This window comes from Haliaeetus leucocephalus, unplaced genomic scaffold (genome assembly GCF_000737465.1).
Source record: "Haliaeetus leucocephalus isolate CR32 unplaced genomic scaffold, Haliaeetus_leucocephalus-4.0 Scaffold722, whole genome shotgun sequence".
Taxonomy (NCBI): Eukaryota; Metazoa; Chordata; class Aves; order Accipitriformes; family Accipitridae; genus Haliaeetus; species Haliaeetus leucocephalus.
This window is the reverse complement of record NW_010973158.1, coordinates 2,141,181-2,149,254: the sequence shown is the minus strand read 5'-3', so window position 1 is coordinate 2,149,254 and position 8,074 is coordinate 2,141,181.

The following is an 8,074-nucleotide window of genomic DNA, read 5'->3' as shown; positions in this document are numbered from 1 at the left end:
AGGCTACCCTATAGATGAAAAATTTTAACACCTTCTATTAAAAAAGACTGCAGAAATCATGTCTACTGATGACTTGTTCAAAATTTCTGTTCCTGGTGGGAGAGGAGCTGTAACGTTAGATGTAAATGCCGGTTGGTGTGGCAAAGAGCAGTATTCTGCCATTTGAGTATTTGTGTGTTCTGAAACCCAGGATTTTTATGCATTCTCTATAAAAATTTTCTGTTCTAGTATTCTTTTCTTCTAATCAAGACAACCAGCTGGATATAGAATTTGGCTAACTATTTCAGTCTCAAAAAGAACCCCAAACACATGTAATATAATGCATCATCTTTGATATCTGGGATCAGATCTTCTCTTGCATAGAATAGAAACAATTCAGGTGTGATACTCTGTTTTTATCCAGCCCAGGTCACATCACTGTTCCACCATATTTACATTTTCCTTGGATCACAGAAGGATTGAGAACAGACATATTACTAACCAACCTCACTGCCACCATGACATGGTCCTTTTAGACCGATATGGAATGCTATTTTGTGCGAGCTTGGAAAAGCTTTAAAATAAAAACTATTACAAATGCATCGTTGTGGAAGAGAAATGTCTAAATAAGGAAAGTAGCACACAGTATGAGGAAGAGTGAGTAGTAAAAACAGTTGGTGAAATAGTTTGTTTCAACAGTCACATCACAGAAGTCTGAGTAACTCAAGAGTTCTATGAAACAAGCCGATGGGCAAGATCTTGTATACTGTCAGGATCTGAACCCGTCTTCAGATACCTGAGGGCATTCATTGCACTGAGAACCACCACAGTGCTCAGGCACAGCCAGGAGATTTGGCACCAGAACAGCAACCAGCTGCTCCACCAGCTTCCTTGTAAAGAGGGACAGCGTCCCCTAATCGACTACGATAGTAACATCAGTAATTTACGATTGCACCCTATGATAAAGGTGGATCCTAAAGCAAGGAAGCAAAATTCTCAGAGGCCCGATACAAAGCAAGCTTTCTCCCAGCCACAGCTTCCCCACAAAAAAACCTCCTCAGGATTCACATAAAGAGACGAGCCAGCTGCTCTTTTAGTGGGAAACACGCCGAGATCGCCCCAGTACCACCACCTCCCCGGCCCCATTTGCCGGGGCGCAGAAGAGGTGAGCAGCAGGCGGGAAGGGCGGGCAGCGGCCTCCACAGCGGGGCCTCCCCCACGGGGCCTCCCTTCCCTCTGGGTGCCCGCCCCTGCCTGATGCTTTTCCCTCCCCACGTTTGGTGTGGGTAGCCTTCACAGCGTTGACGATGCAGTAACAAAGTTCGCGAGATTAAGGAACTGCAACAGGAATAGGTTTCCGTAGTGATTGACTTTAGGGGCCTTGGCAGATTTGGGTGTTGCGAGGCACCCGGAAGCTGAAGGCAGCGTGTACGTTGGCGAGCTCACCGCAGGCTGGAGAAGACATGGAACTGGAAACTTCACACGCTGTTAATATTTGTTCCGCAGGTCATACCTTCCTTTGCTTCAGTTTTTGTCTGCCAGTCTGCAGTGCCAGCTCTTTCAGCAGCTGCCTTTATGCAGATATTAATTCCATAACTTACCTGAGTACTTCTTTGCAGGCAGAATTACAGTGCTGTCTTCGGCCTGGCCAGAAACAGGCCTCTGTTGAAGTACTTCACATACAGCTGTTTGGGACTTCAGCGCTATTGTATTACTGCTATTTGGGCTTTTTGTGTTTAGGTTTAAAAACACTGGCGTAGTTCACCCAGAACTGTGTTATATTTGTTGTATATCCAATCACATCTGTTGTTATCTCAAACCCTTCAAGCCCCATGTTGGGCACCAAAAATGACTGCTGTGGTCACAAATCTAAAACACAGCACCACGTCATCTACTACAAAGAAAACTAACTCTGTGCCAGTGTGCTGGTTTTGGCTGGGGTAGAGTTCATTTTCTTCACAGTAGCTAGTGTGGGGCTATGTTTTGGATTTGTGCTGGAAACAGTGTTGATAATACAGAGATGGTTTTGTTACTGCTGAGCAGACTCCAGGTCTTTTCTGCTTCTCACCCCACCCCACCAGTGAGGAGGCTGGTGGGGCACAAGAAGTTGGGAGGGGACACTGCTGGGACAGCTGACCCCAACTGACCACGGGGATATTCCATACCATATCACACCATTGCTCAGCAATATAAAGTTGGGGGAAGAAGGAGGAAGGGGGCAACATTTGGAGTGATGATGTTTGTCTTCCCAAGTAACCATTACAGGTGATGGAGCCCTGCTTTCCTGAAGATGGCTGAACAGCTGTCTGCTGGTGGGGAGTGGTGAATGAATTCCATGTTTTGCTTTGCTTGTGTGAGCAGCTTTTGCTTTGCTTGTGTGAGGAGCTTGTGCTTAACTGTCTCTATCTCAGCCCATGAGTTTTCTCACTTTTACTTTTCTGATTCTCTTCCCCCATCCTACTGTGAGCGGAGAGAGAGAGCAGATGTGTGGGCCTTAGTTGCCAACTGGGATTAAACCATGACACCCAGCCAAAAACCAGTACATCATGCCATCATAAGGAAAGGTTAATATTACAATTTTAAATTATACTTTTATCTTGATTTCATGTTCAACTAAGAAAATCTGTATCAGAAAATAGGAAAAATACAATACCCAACTTTTAGCCCCCTTCAAGAATAAATGCACAGTGGTGCACTGATGTCTCTTTTTAAAATGCCTACTGGTTTTATGTCAGCATAGAGGTGAGACTCCTTATCATCTATGTAAGAGGTGTCTTTATCCAGCTTCATGGGCAAGAAGCAAGAGAAGCTAAGGAGTCATCTGTTTCTGCTCCCACTCAGTCCTGAGTTGCTTCAGTCACTGAAGACATTTGTAGCATTATTTTGGAAAGTTTGTGCTCTGGTTTAAATTGCAGGACCTTGAAGGCACTGACTGACAGGCAGCAAAACTCATCCTTTACCAGCAGAACCTTCCTTTTCTGCTTCAAAAAGAGCTGAGCCAGGCTAAATGCAGGTGGACAGGAGATATTTTCTAAGGGTCACAGTGTGGCAAAGGTTGAAACATTGACTTCAAACTGTTCCACAGCTGAATCATTTATACTAAATTTAGAAATCTTTTTCCTGAGATTCTATTTCCTGCTAGTATTTTTAAAATTTCAATTACTGCTTTAGTCATATCTCAAGTAAGAGGTATACGTGTGTTCCTTAGTTGTGCTGTGCATTTCAATGTGTTTTTTTCAACTTAACCTGCTCCTAGCATATGCATAGTCTGCTGTCCAGATCCAGCCTCATTTTGCCAGTCTCAGACATTTTTCATTTTCCTGTCTGAACTCGTCTAGCTTTGGACTATCAGTATCCTCCACACTAGTACTTGAGACTTCCCCTTATTTCCTATTATCTTTAAATTTTTTTGTGTGTGATATTTATATCCCTTCCATTCTTTTTAAATGTATTTAAGTACCAGTAGTAATGGGAATTCTGGAGTTCAAAAGAGCGTCTAGTTCTACTTGTCCAGTCTGTTACTGTCTCATGCAACCACAACTTTGTTTGAGCCATTACATGTACCAAGCTCCCTCTTTCAGAAGTTGTATCCCTTGTTCTTCTGGGACTGCAGTTCTTTGATGCATAGAGTTTCTGCCAATTTCCAGCCTACATCTACTCCTGGACAACTAATACCAATTTGTTTGTATACTTGCATTATCTTTTAAGTGCTTTCTTTGCTGTTATTTACATCTGATCCCCTAATATTTAGGGAGGATTATACCCTTATCCACTTGCATTTTGCTAATTGAAACGTCAAGTTTTTCTAGTCTCCTGTAAACACTCCTATAGTAATATCTTTAGAGTGAAAATGCCTTCCTCCTCGAAGACTGGGTAAATACCAATTTTCTTCTGGTTTTGAGTTCCTTCAGTAACAGTTTACTGAAACAAGACAATGCAATGCACTTATAAAATTTAAGAGGGGAGAAAACTTAATGAATGAAGGCTTTGTTTAGGAATACAAAAGATCTGTTTAAAGCATCCAGAAAAGAGCAAAAACATCCTTTAATTTAATAATATGAAGCATGTGATCTTTTTTTCACTCATATTAGGAATAACTTATTCATTTTTAGCCATCAAATGAAAAGTAATCTACACATATGCTAATTTCACAATGGAAGATAAACATTTATTCCTCTCTGCTTTTTCTTCCTTTAATTTACTTAGCTCCTGTATTCTCTGTGCTAACTTGGAAAATTATTTTTTAGACATCTGGGAAAAGTTAAAGAAATAATTTGTACTGTCAGCACTGAAAAGAGGCTTTTTAATCCTTTCTGTGCTGCAACTTAGAAGAAAAGCAATAAAGCTTCTGAAGCCGGGGCGGGGAGGGGAGAGAAAGCTGCTGATCCCAAGAGCAACACTCTTTTGGCCACCTTTTTCCAGATTCAAACCATTAACTTCTTTCAGTAAGGAGAAGATACAGTCACAGTAGAAACAGCAATTGTACATGGAACAGATCGGGCAGAATTTCTAGAAAGAGAGCATTATTTAAGATTCAGAACACCCCAGAAGTTTGGAGAGGTTTGGAAAGGTTTGGCAAAGCAAATTCATAAAATTTAAATGTAACTGAAGAGATTTCCTTAAGGGAGTCAAGGTTATCTATCTTAAAAAATGGTATCTTTCAAGGGATTAAGAGTCTGCTTTTTCTCCTTTGAAAGAAATATTCAAGTTCTCATGGGTACCAATCCACAAGAAGACTTTTTGTTAGATCCTGATCTTTCATCCTTCTTCCAGTACCTTGCATTCCTAGTCCCTAGCACAAGCAGCCTAGTCTCTTAGAAAGAAAACATCATCTTCCCTACTTCTTTTGCTCTGAAGCTGGGCTTAATACCACAGAAACGTCTTTAATTTCAATACCTCACTAGAGAGCTGATCAGAATTGAGGCAGAACCTCAAACGGAAACAAGCATCCTGTAGTAATTTTTTGGCAAGTTAGCCTTTCTACTGTTACTATAGAGAGTGTTTCTTACAGCTCAACTTAATTCTTTGTTGAAATTCTCCTGTGGTCAAAATTCTGCCAGGATGTTTTATAAACTACTACACTAAGTTAAAGCCTCAGGAATATTTATTTACAATAGAGATAAATAAGCATTAATAATTCTTCTTCATGGTACACTTTCTCACTGGGACAAATATTTCACTTAAACAGGAAACTGTAAACAATAGTCACATTTTGAATACTATGCTAGAGTTTACATGAACTCTACTAAATAGCCTGTTTCTATTACAGACTTTTCTCCTTTATTGCTGTTATTTAAACCACAACATTTTAGTGGAATATTTGCATTTCTAGACAAACATTTCCCTCTGATCTTCTTTCTCAAATAATTTATACATTTTTTTAACATAAAAATATATCATATTCTGGACAGGAAAGGATTTTGCTGTACTGGATAATCATTGGTTTAGACTGCTTGTATCTTTTCCATCCTTGTACTTGAATTTCTCTAATCTCTTTAGTTTCTTCATTCTTGCACCTCGTCTGCAATTGCTTATTTTCTGCTGCCACCACCTCATCTCATATTCTTCTTTATCCCCTAAATTCATCTTCATGATTGTTATACTAGAATTTCTTGTGAACGGTTTCAGTGTTCTGCCATTTTTATTATAGAAGCAATTTTGGCACATTTTTCTATCGGTCCTTGTTCTTATTTATTGTGATGTGCAGTTTACAATCTCCATTAATGCCCTTCTCAGGTACTACCATCTTGAGGTAGAGGAATTGCAGTAAGAGGCACCAAGTGTGTGTTTTCCCTAAAAGAGTCTCTGGTGTACAGTAATTTTGACAAGTTAAGGTAGGTAAGTCCCTGAAACATGGCAATGTCAGAACTACTTTCTAATTGCTTCACTGCTGGCTCCATTGTGGAGACTGCAGGGCACTACTGAATAATCTGTTAAGAGTTAAAAGGTTTGTGATATTTGACATTCTGTTCTGCATACATACAGATCGCACCCTTTTTTGACTGGGGAGAGAAGATGTGAGGAACTGCAAAAGACGAACTGCTGAAAATACAGCTCAGAAATCTCTGGAACTGATTATTGTATGAAACAAACAACAAGCACCATGTCAGATTCGTTACTCATGATAGTCATTGGAGTGACCAGCAGCTATGACTTTCTTGACTTGTTGTCAAGTATAAAAGCACTGAGTAAATACAGAGTTCAATATGCATTAATTATCTCAGCAGCTTTGATCTCCTTAAAGATCAAACCTGTAAGGCTAGTCAGTCTGTTCCAAGTTCACAGTTAGACACTGCAATTTTTTCTACCTGTAATTGCCTCGTTGCAATTCTTAGCTGTATTATGATTCTTCACCATGATTTATTGCTGAAAGAGAAAAGAAGACCAAACTCTTCAGTTTTAGAGCTATGTAATAATACTGTATCACTCAGAATTTATTTTTCCACCTCTTGGGTATCTGTGGCTAATACTTTTGTTTGTCCTTCATTTACGGTAGCCCTTGCAGACTGCACAAGAACCAGTGTAGACCATTGAAGAGAGCTCAGAATACAACAAAATAAGTATCTGACTAACCTGCAGAAAATACTCAGGAAAAACTCCTGGAAACAACAGAAGCTGACACTACCGAATGCAATAATTTAAAAAATGTAAATTCAACAAGTGATGGTGTAATATTGATGGTAAATTATAAAAAATAATTATTAAAAAAAAAATTGATGGTAAAGGAGCCTGTAATGGTAAAACAGAAAGCTAATATTAAATTGTTAAATGATCAGTGACATATAAATCACTTTTCTCATGCTACAAACTGATGCTAGTAGCAAGTAAAATAACTCAGAAGAGATCATAGAGATAGCAAGTATGTTCATATTGATAAAATGTCTCAAGATCATGAAAACTAGGAAGCATGGAAGAGTAACTGTAGCGAAGACTAAAGAGAAAAAGATTATTGCATTGTTGCTCAACCCCCCTGCCAATCTTATATGTATTCAAATTAATGTAAAACGTGTTATACAAACTTATTTGATTGTGCTGAAAATAACTTTCCATTACTCTAGGGACATTAAAAAGGATACATCCTTCACCTCAAGAAACAGACTGAAGGGTTTTCCAGGGTGTCTCACATGTTGCAGAGAATGGTGAAGATGTAATTTTTGTGCTGTGAATGTGTATTTCCTTTAGCCATTTGTGAAACAATAGCTTAATTCAGCTTTGATTCAGTGATTCCAGCTTTTGGTGCATTTTATAGCACAGTCTGTTCCCCAGCTAGTAGGTGGATTGCACATGTGAACATTCTTCTTCCGCTATCTGGGAAAGAAGACTGAAGAAAACACCAGGCACCTACTTTGTTTCCTGGTGCTTATTGACAGAGGTTGATATGCATTTCAGCTTATTGTAAGGTGTATGGAGGTTATTGACTTCATTATTCTATCCATTTGTCATGCCCTTGCCTTCATTTCTTTTCTTCATCCCACCCCATATACTATTCACATGCATGATTTTTGTCTTTCTTTCTGAAAATAGGCATTTCATTCTGTAACTGAGATAAGTTGACAGGGAAGGACAGTCCTTGTTTGTACAGGCATCACCTTTATATTGTAAGATTTTTGGTGCTTGTTGAGTAGCACGCATACAATCAATACCTTGGGCCTGTATAACAGCAGCAGTTATGTCAGGCGTTGCCCTTGAAAGAGTGATTCATGAAAACTGAGGCTAATAACAGTTGACAGGAGTGAAGAAATAGCTGAGTTTTAATTAGAAATCGTGTCTTGATACCTAAACCTGCTGAATGTCACTTCTTTTTCTGGAACCAGAGTAGGCATTTTGGGTCAGGCTGATACTCAAGTGAAACAGTAACATTTATTACAACACATCAGACTCACTAAAATGATGGCTAAATCAAATAAGAAAAATAATAATATTTATTTTTATATCACTTTTAAAGATTAGCAAATATTAACTTGGCAGAGAACTGTTCAGCATCTCCTTGATTTATCAGTTAATACACCTGATATCTTGAGCACATCTGTGGCAAAATCTAGTGACTTTAATGTACATCTTTGTAAATAAAATGGGAATATGGCCTGAAAAATAA